We start from the raw sequence: 12,929 nt of genomic DNA, 5'->3' as shown, positions 1-12,929 counted from the left end.
CATGAGATAAAAAAGATAGCAACAGAGGAAAGATGTATGGAATACAACCAAATAAAAACAAAAGATAGCAAAACGAAAGAGAAGGATCAAACAAGACACAAAACTAACAGAAAGCAATCTATAAAATGGCAATAGGGAACTCACAAGTGTCAATAATTACACTAAATGTAAATGGATTAAATTCACCAATAAAAAGACACAGAGTAGCAGAATGGATTAAAAAAGAAAATCCAACTGTATGCTGCCTACAGGAAACTCATCTAAGTAACAAGGATAAAAATAAATTCAAAGTGAAAGGCTGGAAAACAATACTCCAAGCAAATAACATCCAAAAAAAAGCAGGCGTAGCAATACTCATATCTGATAATGCTGACTACAAGACAACAAAAGTACTCAAAGACAAAAATGGCCATTTCATAATGGCTAAGGGGACACTGAATCAAGAAGACATAACAATTCTTAATATATATGCACCAAACCAAGGAGCACCAAAATATATAAGACAGCTACTTACTGACCTTAAAACAAAAACTGACAAAAATACAATCATACTTGGAGACCTCAATACACCGCTGACGGCTCTAGATCGGTCATCCAAACAGAGAATCAACAAAGATATATTGGCCTTAAACAAAACACTAGAGCACCTGGATATGATAGACATCTACAGGACATTTCATCCCAAAGAGACTGAGTATACATTTATCTCCAGTGTACATGGATCATTCTCAAGAATTGACCATATGTTGGGCCACAAAAACAACATCAGCAAGTTCAGAAAAATTGAAGTACCAAGCATATTTTCTGATCATAAAGCCTTGAAACTAGAATTCAACTGCAAAAAAGAGGAAAAAAATCCCACAAAAATGTGGAAACTAAACAACATACTTTTAAAAAATGAATGGGTCAAAGAAGAAATAAGTGCAGAGATCAAAAGATATATACAGACTAATGAAAATGACAATATGACATATCAGAATCTATGGGATGCAGCAAAAGCAGTGTGATAAGAGGGAAGTTCATATCACTTCAGGCATATATGAACAAACAAGAGAGAGCCCAAGTGAACCACTTAACTTCACACCTTAAGGAACTAGAAAAAGAAGAACAAAGACAACCCAAAACCAGCCAAAGAAAGGAGATAATAAAAATCAGAGCAGAAATAAATGAAATAGAGAACAGTAAAACTATAGAAAAAATTAATAGAACAAAGAGCTGGTTCTTTGAAAAGATCAACAAAATTGACAAACCCTTGGCAAGACTTACCAAGGAAAAAAGAGAAAGAACTCATATAAACAAAATCCAAAATGTAAGAGGAGAAATCACCACGGACACCGTAGATATACAAAGAATTATTGTAGAATACTATGAAAAACTTTATGCTACTAAATTCAACAATCTAGAAGAAATGGATAAATTCCTAGAACAATACAACCTTCCTAGACTGAGTGAAGAAGAAGTAGAAAGCCTAAACAGACCTATTAGTAGAGAAGAAATAGAAAAAACCATTAAAAACCTCCCCAAAAATAAAAGTCCAGGCCCTGACGGCTATACCAGCGAATTTTATCAAACATTCAAAGAAGACTTGGTTCCTATTCTACTGAAAGTCTTCCAGAAAATTGAAGAAGAAGCAATACTTCCAAACACATTTTATGAGGCCAACATAACCCTCATACCAAAACCAGGCAAGGATGGCACAAAAAAAGAAAACTACAGACCAATATCTCTAATGAATACAGATGCTAAAATACTAAAAAAAATACTAGCAAATCGAATATAACAACATATTAAAAAAATAATACATCATGATCAAGTGGGATTCATCCCAGAATCTCAAGGATGGTTCAACATACATAAAACGGTTAACATAATACACCATATCAACAAAACAAAGAACAAAAACCACAAGATCTTATCAATAGACACAGAAAAGGCTTTTGATAAAATACAACACAATTTTATGTTTAAGACTCTCAACAAAATGGGTATAGAAGGAAAATATCTCAACATGATAAAGGCCATATATGATAAACCATCAGCTAACATCATATTAAATGGCACTAAACTAAAGGCTTTCCCCCTTAAATCAGGAACAAGACAGGGTTGTCCACTCTCTCCACTCTTATTTAATGTGGTACTAGGGGTTCTAGCCAGAGCAATCAGACAAGACAAAGAAATAAAAGGCATGCATATCGGAAAAGAAGAAGTAAAGCTATCACTTTTTGCAGATGATATGATCCTATACATCGAAAACCCCAAAGAATCCACAAAAAGACTACTAGAAACAATAAGCCAGTACAGTAAGGTCGCAGAATACAAAATTAACATACAAAAGTCAATAGCCTTTCTATATGCCAACAATGAAACAACTGAGAATGAACTCAAAAGAATAATCCCCTTCAGAATTGCAACAAAAAAAATAAAATACTTAGGAATAAACATAACAAAGAATGTAAAGGACTTATATAATGAAAACTATAAACCATTGTTAAGAGAAATCGAAAAAGATATAATGAGATGGAAGAATATTCCTTGTTCTTGGTTAGGAAGAATAAATATAATCAAGATGGCCATATTACCCAAAGCAATATACAAATTTAATGCAATTCCCATCAAAATTCCAATGACATTTTTTAAAGAAATAGAGCAAAAATTCATCAGATTTATATGAAACTATAAAAAAAAACCCGAATAGCCAAAGCAATCCTAAAGAAAAAGAATGAAGCTGGGGGCATTACAATACCTGACTTCAAACTATATTATAGGGCCACGACAATCAAAACAGCATGGTATTGGCAGAAAAGTAGACACTCAGACCAATGGAACAGAATAGAAAGTCCAGAAATAAAACCACATATATATAGTCAAATAATTTTTGATAAAGGGGCCAACAACACACAATGGAGAAAAGAAAGTCTCTTCAATAAATGGTGCTGGGAAAACTGGAAAGCCACATGCAAAAGAATGAAACTGGAATACAGTTTGTCCCCCTGTACTAAAATTAACTCAAAATGGATCAAAGATCTAAACATAAGACCTGAAACAATAAAGTACATAGAAGAAGACATAGGTACTAAACTCATGGACCTAGGTTTTAAAGAGCATTTTATGAATTTGACTCCAATGGCAAGAGAAGTGAAGGCAAAAATTAATGAATGGGACTACATCAGACTAAGAAGTTTTTGCTCAGCAAGAGAAACTGATAACAAAATAAACAGAAAGCCAACTAAATGGGAAATGATATTTTCAAACAACAGCTCAGATAAGGGCCTAATATCCAAAATATACAAAGAACTCATAAAACTCAACAACAAACAAACAAACAATCCAATAAAAAAATGGGAAGAGGACATGAACAGACACTTCTCCCAGGAAGAAATACAAATGGCCAACAGATATATGAAAAGATGCTCAGCTTCATTAGTTATTAGAGAAATGCAAATCAAAACTACAATGAGATACCACCTCACTCCTGTTAGATTAGCTATTATCAACAAGACAGGTAATAGCAAATGTTGGAGAGGCTGTGGAGAAAAAGGAACCCTCATACACTGTTGGTGGGAATGTGAAGTAGTACAACCATCATGGAAGAAAGTATGGTGGTTCCTCAAAAAACTGCAAATAGAACTACCTTATGACCCAGCAATCCCTCTACTGGGTATATACCCCAAAAACTCAGAAACATTAATACGTAAAGACACATGCAGCCCCATGTTCATTGCAGCATTGTTCACAGTGGCCAGGACATGGAAACAACCAAAAAGCCCGTCAATAGATGACTGGATAAAGAAGATGTGGCACATATACACTATGGAATACTACTCAGTCATAAGAAATGATGACATCAGATCATTTACAGCAAAATGGTGGGATCTTGATAACATTATACAAAGTGAAATAAGTAAATCAGAAAAAAACAGGAACTGCATTATTCCATACATAGGTGGGACATAAAAGTGAAACTAAGAGACATTGATAAGAGTGTGGTGGTTACGGGGGGAGGGAGGAAAGGGAGAGGGAAAGGGGGAGGGGGAGGGGCACAAAGAAAACTAGATAGAAGGTGACAGAGGACAATCTGACATTGGGTGATGGTATGCAACATAATTGAAAGACAAGATAACCTGGACTTGTTATCTTTGAATATATGTATCCTGATTTATTGATGTCATCCCATTAAAAAAATAAAATTAAAAAAATAAATAAATAATAAAAAAACTTTAAAACTAGCAAAATTTATAGAAGTATTAAAAATTCTTAAATGTTGAATTGTCTGTACTGTAGATTCTCTTTGTTTGAGAAATCTCTCATGACATTCCATGGTTTGGACCTCTCTCTCCAGACCCATTACATATCTTTTTTTTTTTTTTTATTGTATTTTTTTTTTATAATTTTATTTTTTTAATGGGGTGACATCAATAAATCAGGATACATATATTCAAAGATAACAAGTCCAGGTTATCTTGTCGTTCAATTATGTTGCATACCCACCACCCAAAGTCAGATTGTCCTCTGTCACCTTCTATCTTGTTTTCTTTGTGCCCCTCCCCACCTACATATCTTTTTTTGAATCCAAGACCTCTGGCTTCAGAGCACTCTGACTTCTCCCCTGAAGAAATTATTCTCTTCTGTTGGCTCCTACCTCTTGTTTTGTGTAATAATTAACACCTTTATAGTCAAACATCCTTTATTCTGAGTACTAATTCTTATCTGTTTTATCTTTCTTGCTTTTATTAGTGTGCTAATTCCTGCATTCTTCTAGACAGTTTCAATTTTGTAAATCGATAGCCCAAGCTATTAAATATGGAAGGAGGGCCCAGTACACACACACACAAAAAAAAAAAACCCTTAGGCTGTATCCTAAAGCACTTTCAAGAAGTTTATGGAAACAACTGTGGGTACGAAATTATATGGTCAAAAAGAAAACTTTGCACTCTATGAATCAGAATGGCCCACCTTTGGGATTGGATGGCTATTGGCCAAGACTTTTAATCTCCGGTTAGTGAAAAAAGTCTGGAATATCATAACTGAGGATCCAGGCCACCCTGACCAGTTCCCATGCATTGATCAATGGCTAAATTTAACAATGAATCCACCACAGTGGCTAAATGAGTGCTCAATACAGAAACGGCATTATGTCTTCCTAGTCCAGCCAGATTTGCATTTAGGACAAAAAGGGAATTCGAGAAAAAGAATTAAGACTGCTAGAAAAGAATCTATGTGCATATTGCAATAAGAAAAAGGCTAGAGAATATGCCCCTGGAAGTGTTTCTCCAGCCTCTGGGGGGAAAGAGCAGCAAGTAAGCAATATAGGAGAGAAAAGTAAAAAGCCAAGCCGGGATGCACATTTTGTGGAACAACAAGGTGGGGGCATGACCATGGAGAGGCGAGTGCAGGCCTGCTCCTCCCCCTCTCACCACGCTCCTGCCTAAGCCGCCACAGGCACACCTGAGCAGGAAGCAGACAAAGGGCAGCCGGCCAAGCCCCAAGATCCAAGCCCTGCCACCACCGCTGCTGCCCCCTCCCCGGTGCTCAGCCAGTGACCAGGCTGTTTGCAGTCAGGGCAGGGCTCAGTGGGCAGGCTAGGGTTCAGCACACCTCGGGTTGTGCAAGAAAGGTCAGGTAGAAATGTTTAGAAAATAGCAAACCACAGGTGTAAACCTTGTTAATTATTAGTTTCTTGAAATAAATTACAGCTCCACAAAAGAGAATAAATAATAAAATCATCAGGGACAGGCCCTCTGGCTGCCTCTTCCCCCTTCCCTCTCCCCTAAGACTTGAAAGTCAAACACAGGCCCTTCATTAAAACCCTGGTCAACGAGCTTTGGCTCGCAGACCACGTGCAGCTTTTTGGCCCCTTGAGTATGGCTCTCCCACAGAGTGCCAAGCGCAGGCGCTGCTTCAATGGGACATGTGCCTGTGGGGTGGTCAGCAATAAGGGACAGTCACATGCGGAACCCAGACCCGAGAACTTTGGCTAGTACCACTCACACTCGGGCACGACAAAAGAAACTTCCCAGGAACCCTTTGGAAAAAAGCGACCATCTGCCAGCCAGTGAGATTTCACCATGTCATATTAGCTCAAACACCCTAGAGACCCTTTAAATATCCACCATGCAGGTCACCCTATGTGACTTCCCTGGCCTTCGTGTCTTTAGAACCAGGGAACCTCATTGGGCGGGATGCGCTCTGTACTCAATAAAGCCTTTTATTATTCCATACTTCTTGACTCCGGCCCCTTCCTTCTTCCTCTGCGGGGAAAAATACCTTACATTTTGATGCCAAATTCCGGGAGGAATTGAAGTCTGCAAGGACCACTCCTCTTCCTTTCCCCTCCGAGACCTCCAGCCTTCCACCCACTTTGGCACACAGTGTGGTAAGTCCCCTGCCTCCAAACTCCCCTCAGTTCTTTCCACTGAGACTCCCTGTCCAAAACCACAGCTGCGTCAGGGACCTCTTTCCATTTTGTTCTGAGTGCATGTGTGCCCGTGGAGACATCTCAAGCACATCCACTTTACTTTATCCATCCGTAGCCAGAGCTTGAGTTTTGGGATGCCAATGCTCATCTCTGGCCACTCTGAGGATTGAGGACAGCCGTGGAAACACAGGAAAATCCAAAAACACTCCTAGAATTGCCTTATCTGAAATCTCTCTCTCCCTAAAGAAGAAGAAACTGTTCTTCTCCACTGCAGCCAGGCCACAGAACCCACTGAATAATCAAACCATGTAGCCTCCTGAAGGGACTTTTGGTTTTAACACCCTCACTAATTTAACTATCACCAAAAGAACTGGAAACTGGTTGGACATCCCTTACATTCAGGGCTTCTAGTTATTTGCACTCCCATCCTTAAACTCTGTGCCACCTGTTCTACCATGCAAGCCCTTTTCTGGCCAGAGAAACCTCACCTAAAACCTCCGCTCCAAATCTTTCCTCCTTCGCCCAATCCCCAACTCTCTCCCCCCTTCCTACCTGACCCCTGGAGGTGCCCTCTCTTGGGACCCCTCTCTGATCCCTCTGTGGACCTCTCTCACTTGGGTCTCTTCTCTCCAAGAGCCCCCTCCCCTCCCTTTGCTGAATCCTGTTTCTCATTCACCTGCAAATATCATTCTCTATTTCTCCTCCCCTGCTGGTCAGCGGCCTCTCCCTTCTCCACTGTGTTCTTAAACCCCTCCTCCATCAGGCCATTCTCAGCATGCTATTGGCTCTTACACTGGTTTGCACGATGCCCAACCCCAATTTTCTTGCAGGAAGTTTTGGTCCTGTCCTGCCTCCGGCTCTGGCATTTCTGGCAGAATCTGGGTGCTGGGCTCCCCACGAGCCCCCATCCTCTTATTCTCAACTCCCAAGCCCCTATCTGAGACCTGTGAACATGATATTTAAAGATTTTAATGGTCCCAACTAGTAGAAAAAGGCCAAGGCTATTTGCCAGGCCTACATGCAGCAGAAGGTGACCCTCTAAACCCTGAGGCTGGCAGAGCAACTGGGGCAAGGCACAGGAAGTGCCCGACCCAAGTTCAAGCAGCAAAGAGGAATCCCCAACAGAAGCTTGCTTTAAGTGTGGCAAGCAGGGTCATTGGTCCCAGCAGGGCCTCTGCCCACAGCTGCCCACTGAGCCCTGCCCTGACTGGAAGCAGCCCAGTCACTGGCAGAGCTATTGCCCCTTTTGGCAACAAGCTTTTCCTCAGCATCTCTACATGGAGGACGAGCCACCCATGAGGGAGGCTGGTCCAGCCAGACGGGCCTACTGCTCAAACTCCCAGACATCATGGACAGCTAACATGCCCTGGACTTGGTGACCCTCATCATCCTCACCAAACCCCAGGGTAATGTCACAAAAATGGATAAGTTCATCTTATTTCTTGTGGACATGGAAGCTGCCTTCTCTGTTTTGCCATCACACTCTGGACCTCTAGTTTTCTCACAGGTCTCAGTTATGGAAATGTATGGGGCCCCTTCTTTTCCCCTTAACACACCACCTCTGACATGCAGTTTTTCCCTTTCATATGCCACTCCTGGCATACAGTTTTGCCTCAAGTTTGCTGGCCCCAACCCATCTCCAGCTCACCAAAAGGCTGGACCCTGCAGATTCCTCTATTACTCCTCTTTGTTTTTAAATCCTTACAGGACCACATTCGTGAAGTGACTCCTGTCATGGCCAAACAGATGGTCCTACTGACACACCTCAAAACTACCACCTTTCGATCTCCCCCTCCCCATGATGCCCCTAATCAGCAGGATGTAGCCAGGTGAATAAGCAGCGTCCCTAATTGACACAAAAAGATCAGAATGTGGGGTGGTCAGTAATGGGGGATGGTCACATGGGGAACCCAGACCTGGAAACTTTGGCTAGGACCACCCACACTCGGGTGTGCCAAAAGAAACTTCCCAGGAGTCCTTTGGAAAAAAGCAATCGTCTGCCAGCCAGTGAGATTTCACCACATCATATTAGCTCGACCAACCTAGAGGCCCTTTAAATATCCACCACGTGGGTCACCCTATGCAACTTCCCTGGCTTCCATGTCCCTGGGACTGGAAAATTTAGTCAGGTGGGATGCGCTCTGTACTCAATAAAGCCTTTTATTATTCCACACTTCATGGCTCCAGTCCCTTCCTTCTTCCTCGGCGGGGAAAAATACCTTACAGTGCCTACCAATCTAGTTTAAATTTGAGAATTTGGCTCTCAAAAGAAATTTCAATTTTTATACTGTTAATATTTGGCTCTATTAACTAATGAGTTTGCCAACCACCGGGTTTGGAATAATAGCTTATTATCCTCTACTGGTATGTAAAAAATTGTGAAAAAAATATTTTCTATGTTAAAAATGTATGTTATTTTAAAGGTCTTTTGTTAATTCTTTTTATTTTCTATTAAAAGATATAATTTCTATTCTAACATATCCCTATAATGTTGAAATCTTGGTTTAAATATTAGGGAATATGTAATAATTGTTAATAATGTCTTTTTATATAATGTTTAGTTTATTATCATTTTTGAAGCAGTATTGTTCAATATTAGGTCATTAAATCCAGAATGACAAATATTACTATTAATTGGCTTAACAACAGAAAATAAATAACTAATTGTAGTAGTGAAAAACATTTTAAATTTTGAGCCCAAATTAAAAGGGCTAAAGATATGAACAGAAATCTGTTTCTCTTGAGCTTTTTAGACATTATTTGTTAGGGTGCATAAAATTACAGCATAAATAAGGAGTGTTTTCTTAAAATGTAAAAAAAAATTATACTTAAATAAAATATAAAATTTATTAGTCATTTCAATTAGTGATTGTAACTAAATTGTGAAAATGTAAGACACAAATGTAATAGGAAATAGCTTAAATCCTTTTTTTCCCAAGTGACTTATAGAATTAGAAAGCTCAAAATTCCCTTTATCAGGAAAACCTCAAACCCTAACAGGACTGTTAGACAATCAAGACCACCTCAAGAAAGTATTTCTAGTTGCTTATCTTAAGTAGACTTCTAACAACCAAGCAAGTGAGGAAAGTTTGGACACTTTCCACCAGTTTCTGTTAGCCAAGATCAGAAAAAATACTGAGGCAGTCAGCTTAGCCTTTACATAGCAATCAGCTCTAGAAATTAAAAAATATGTTATAAATTTTTAAAAGGTAGCATCATCAGCTGCTAAAAATAAATAAATAAAACTAAGCATTTCGGAAGGGACATTGCTCCTCCCTCAATCACATAACCCTGTCTGGCCCCTAAAGATGACTGGTTAGTCAGGGACGGGTAAGATCCCTAAAAGCGGGGACGACCTAAGACAGGCACAAAGACGGGCCAGAAGGAGAAGGCTTAGAAGTAACGAAGGTGATGCTCAAACCTTCACCACAATAATGTAGGAGACTGCTCCCCTAAAATAGTGAGTTTTATCCACTAACCAGGACACCAAAAGAAGGGAGACTCCCTAAAAACTCAAGAAAAACCAAACAGCTGAAAATGCTACCTAAAACCAGTGGGGTTTTTGGAAATTTTAATGACTTTACTAAAACCCCTGTTGCTAAAGGTTTATTTGCAACCAATTAGAAAAAGATTTTGCTAACAGGAAAAGGATAATTAGAAAAGCTAGACTTAGAATCCATTACAGAAGACATAATGTCCAAGTGTTTAGTCTGTGCTCAAGTAATACTAAGCAAAGTAAGGAAATTGTATTGTAAAAAAAAAAAAAACAGGCAAAAACGAACTTTCCCAGGTAAATATTTAGAAATACATTTTACTAACATAATTAACAAATAGGTAGAAGTTTTTCCTACTAGAATGAGACCACAATAACAGTTATTAAGAAATTGCTATATGGCCCTGGCTGGTTGGCTCAGCGGTAGAGCGTCGGCCTAGCGTGCGGAGGACCCGGGTTCGATTCCCGGCCAGGGCACACAGGAGAAGCGCCCATTTGCTTCTCCACCCCTCCGCCGCGCTTTCCTCTCTGTCTCTCTCTTCCCCTCCCGCAGCCAAGGCTCCATTGGAGCAAAGATGGCCCGGGCGCTGGGGATGGCTCTGTGGCCTCTGCCCCAGGCGCTAGAGTGGCTCTGGTCGCAACATGGCGACGCCCAGGATGGGCAGAGCATCGCCCCCTGGTGGGCAGAGCGTCGCCCCTGGTGGGCGTGCCGGGTGGATCCCGGTCGGGCGCATGCGGGAGTCTGTCTGACTGTCTCTCCCTGTTTCCAGCTTCAGAAAAATGAAAAAAAAAAAAAAAAATTGCTATATGAAATTCTTTCCAAATTTAGCTTGCCCATTCTAATGATGGGCCTGCATTTGTATCCAAAGTCTCACAGCTAGTAGGAAAGAAACTCAATATAAATTGAAAATTAATTTGAAGTTACATTATGCCTACAGGCCCCAAAAGTTCAGGGCAGGTAGAACAAATTGTAAAGGAAACTTTAACCAAATTTGTTTTTGAAACTGGTGAGAAGCAGCCCTCCTTAGAATGAGGTGCACCCCCTCTCGCCCCTCCACCGCTGACAGCACTGTCTTCCCTTCAATCGGCATGGAAGCAGGGCCTCGGCATATTCCTGACTGACAGCTAGACGCAGAGGTGGCAATGACCAAGACCTGACTGTACAGAGCTCAGCTCTCTTTTGTTTACTCAACACGGCAAGGTGAAGCTTTTGCAGAAGTGCAGTTGCGGGAGCTCGATCTCCTGCGTGGTGACCAAGGACAAGCTTGTCAACCACAGATGCCCCTGTCAAAAGCACACCCCCGCCTCAAGTCCAGCGTGAGTCAGCAGGCCTCCCTCAGCATTTGCACTGAGGAGTGAAGGTCCCTCCTCTGCACCTGTGGCTACGAACTAGCCCAAGCTTGCCGCTTCCTGCAAATGTCAGCTTCCATGTATGTCTATGTTGTCAACCTGGTATTTCACATGTAGCTGCTGGCACTGCCACTGATACTGCCCATGATACTGGCTATCTGGCTGGTCCACAGGGAACACAAAAGCCTCTGCTTGCCAGCCGGAATCCAAAACACCTACCATGCCTGCCTGACACTGCTCTTTAGGACCAGCATTGTAGAACCTGGCATGGTCATCAAACTGCTCTGCATGCACCTAGCCTGGGCTTGCTGACTGTCACAGCAGGCATCCTTCTCACAGACACAGCAGAGACCCAACCCCAGAGTGCTGCATCTCATCCCGGACATTGTGCTACTCTTCTGGGCATGCTTCATTCCTTTCCGGATATAGCAGCTACTGGTCCAGTACTTTGGCGTCCAGCCACTCACACGCCATGGCAGAAGCACCAGTGGGTGCATAGGCATACCTAAGACTTCTGGCAGTGCCACCCCCACTCCCGGCATGCCTGTAGCAGCTTGCTGTTCTCCAGCAGCCAGCTTAGTTGTCACTAAAGGTTAAACTTTTTAAAATTAAGAATTCTGACTAAAAATAAATTGTTATAAAAACCAGTTAATTTTATATAAGTTACAGAAAATTTGTACAGTTTATAAGAGATTAATCAATAACATTTGTTTCTTCAATGAACTGACTTACTATTAATGAAAGCATTAAATCTGTCTGTTAAATAACTGTTACATGTTATAGGCTAATACTCCTATTAAACAGCCTCATGCACCTCATTAAATTAAGTCAAAGATTTGACTCAAAATATAAAACCAGTGGGGAATGTGGTAAGGTACCAAAAACTTGAAAAATTAATATTAATATTTTAGGAGAAGAAGTCAGGTTCCTTGTCCTCTCCTTTCTGCAGAGAGTGATGGAAGAGAAATGTAAAACTTTCCTGGCTTGCAAGACATACTGTGTAGGGAAACCCCCTTTTACTAGGAAGATTAAAGGGCATTTTATAATTTGGGCTAGCATACAGAGAGATTTTGTAAATATGATTTTTATACTTGTGTGTGATTTGCACCAACTCAGGATAGATGACAGCATTCTATTATAAATAAAAAGATTTTGTGCTAGGTTTTAAATAGAAGTAGAAAGAAAACTTGAATTCCCTCCCTCCCCCTGCACCTGTAAGGAATAAAATAAACACCTAGTCAGGTGTGGGGGGGGGAGAAGAGAGATTAAGCAAAGCCTTTTCTTTCCCTTTCTTTCTTTCTTTAAATGGGCCATCCACGGATGCTTATTCCCTAGCGCCATGTAGGCTCCCGGTCCCATTCTGAAGGTGTATAGTTAATGTCTGTACCTCTAGACAAAGGAATAGCAGATAAACACTGAAAGATTTGGAAATGTCTTTTAATATGAAAAGCAACATTTTTTGCTATTGTGTTACCTTATATGTTTTAACATGTAGAAATGTTTTTAATAAATCCTATAGACCAGTGATAGTCAACCTGGTCCCTACCCAGTGTGGGCATTCCAGCTTTCATGGTGGGCAGTAGCAGAGCAACCAAAGCATAAATAAAAAAAATAAATTTAACTATAGTAAGTTGTTTTATAAAGATTTATTCTGCCAAACTTAGTGAAAAT

The sequence above is a fragment of the Saccopteryx bilineata genome, chromosome 9, assembly GCF_036850765.1.
Source record: "Saccopteryx bilineata isolate mSacBil1 chromosome 9, mSacBil1_pri_phased_curated, whole genome shotgun sequence".
Lineage (NCBI taxonomy): Eukaryota > Metazoa > Chordata > Mammalia > Chiroptera > Emballonuridae > Saccopteryx > Saccopteryx bilineata.
The sequence above is the reverse complement of the archived record's forward strand: the minus strand, read 5'-3'. Positions refer to the sequence as shown.